The 1,845-nt window shown below is 36.9% G+C and overlaps 1 pseudogene; it reads left to right on the forward strand.

Moving 5' to 3' along the window:
- The window catches only part of LOC107080744, a 4,260-nt pseudogene extending 2,721 nt beyond the window's left edge, over positions 1–1,539 (forward strand).
- The last annotated feature ends 306 nt before the right edge of the window (positions 1,540–1,845 follow it).

Consider the following 1,845-nt stretch of genomic DNA (forward strand, 5'->3'; position numbering starts at 1 on the left):
AGAGAGGGCAAGGAGCTCCAGGAGCTTCTGGAGAAGTGTGGGAACAGATACCATGTTCTCAGCAGCTTTGATTATGATCCTGTTCAAGTCAAAGAGCTGTTCCAAAAAATTATCAACATGGTAAAACAGAACAAAGGATGCTTCACGACTGAAGGAAGAAAACCTCAGCAAATAAAACAACGTATCCTGACAGAAGAGGAGTGGAACAGACGGGAGCAGGAGCTGATGGAGAGAATGATGAAAGCTTTAGCAAAGGAACCAGAGAAACCAATAGTGCCCTCTGTGGAGGTGGCAGGAAGCAAGGATGACTTTTACATTCCAGACAGTAAGTTTAAAATGATGAAGAATTAATCTGAGTTTCCGCAAACCCTTGGCTCCATCCATGTTTTTTTTTTTTTTTAGAATAACAGTTTTTTTTCTTCTGTTTCAGTGAGCGGAGATGATGCCTCAGAATATTGGAGCATTTCAGAGAATAGGAAGCGACAAGCTTATAACAACGTTGCTGAATGGCTGGCGAAGAGAGTGAGACAGTCTGAGATCAGCTCTGGGATTGGCAGCATTTGTTCCTCCGTCAGTTATATGGAGAAACATGATGAAGATCTTCAATAGATTAAAATAATCCTAAGATGAGTTCATTCTCACAGACAATAAAGATCCTCTGAACATTTTCTCCAATCCTTCAACTAAACACAGGAACTCTTGTTCAACCAAAAAACTACAACAGAAACAATGATGGAAGCTAAAGGAGAACACAGGACGGAATGTAAAAATATACCAGCTTGGTGCTAAATGAGCCCATGTTGGTCTAAACACTGTAGATCACATGTTTAAAGTCCTGGTTTTGTAATGAAGCTGTTGCCCCCTGAAGATGCTGAAAAAAATACTATACAGTAAAACTAATAGCACAAGATTTCTTAAACAACTTACAAAAACTAAAATTGCTTTTCCACTAATTAAACAAATTTAACAGATACCTGTACAGATACAACACAACTGTTTGTTCCCAAATATTTTTATTTGGGCAGACTATATTTTAAACACAAGTGGGAATAAAATGGTAATTATTTTAAGCCCTTACAAATTGTATCTAATGACTACAATTAAAGCTTTATTTAGCTGGTTTTGAAGATATTTGGTTGTGGTTCATTTGCCTGATATATAAATTGTTTAAAAAGATGGTTTGAAAAGAAATAGATTTGTTTCTCCTTTATTAAAAATCATATTGGAAAACTGCTTTTTGTTTACTGCTGTTTGTATTGACTATTTTCTAAAGTTTGTTGTTCTTAAACACTCAAGTGTGAAAATCATGAAAAAAGAAAACGGGGGACAGGGCAAATACTACTTCACACCACTGAATCTTTCTTGGCTTTCTCCACTTTATAATCATCCCTCTCCTAAAGCTCAGCAGCATGTAAAATAAGTGTGAAATGGATTATTAGACTGTGCTTTTTCTTGATTAAATAAAAGTAACATTGTTCCATTCTTTATGCTGAGGTGAAGGGAAAGGATAGAAGTGTGAAAAGAAGCACTATTCTTCCATAGTTTAGAACCAGAAACGGAAAACGGTTGTCTGAAAGGTTTATCTGATTGAATTGATGTACCTGATGAACTATAGTGTTTGTCTTAGGAAGACTCATTGTTCGTGTGTGTTGAGTCTCCTTATAAGCGGGGGTGGGAAGCTACCCCACCAGAGCCACACTAACAGTTCGGCTGTTTTTGTCATTCTCCTCTGCAGAGTAAAATAAAACCTTTTCTTCCTAGCGTATTGCCTCTTAGCTTTCATTTTTACTTCACATAAACCTAAAAAGAGTTTTCCTTTTAGGTTGGGGGGTTGTAGTCCGTGAT

Source organism: Cyprinodon variegatus, unplaced genomic scaffold, assembly GCF_000732505.1.
Source record: "Cyprinodon variegatus isolate N-32 unplaced genomic scaffold, C_variegatus-1.0 Scaffold2277, whole genome shotgun sequence".
In the NCBI taxonomy this organism is placed as follows: Eukaryota; Metazoa; Chordata; class Actinopteri; order Cyprinodontiformes; family Cyprinodontidae; genus Cyprinodon; species Cyprinodon variegatus.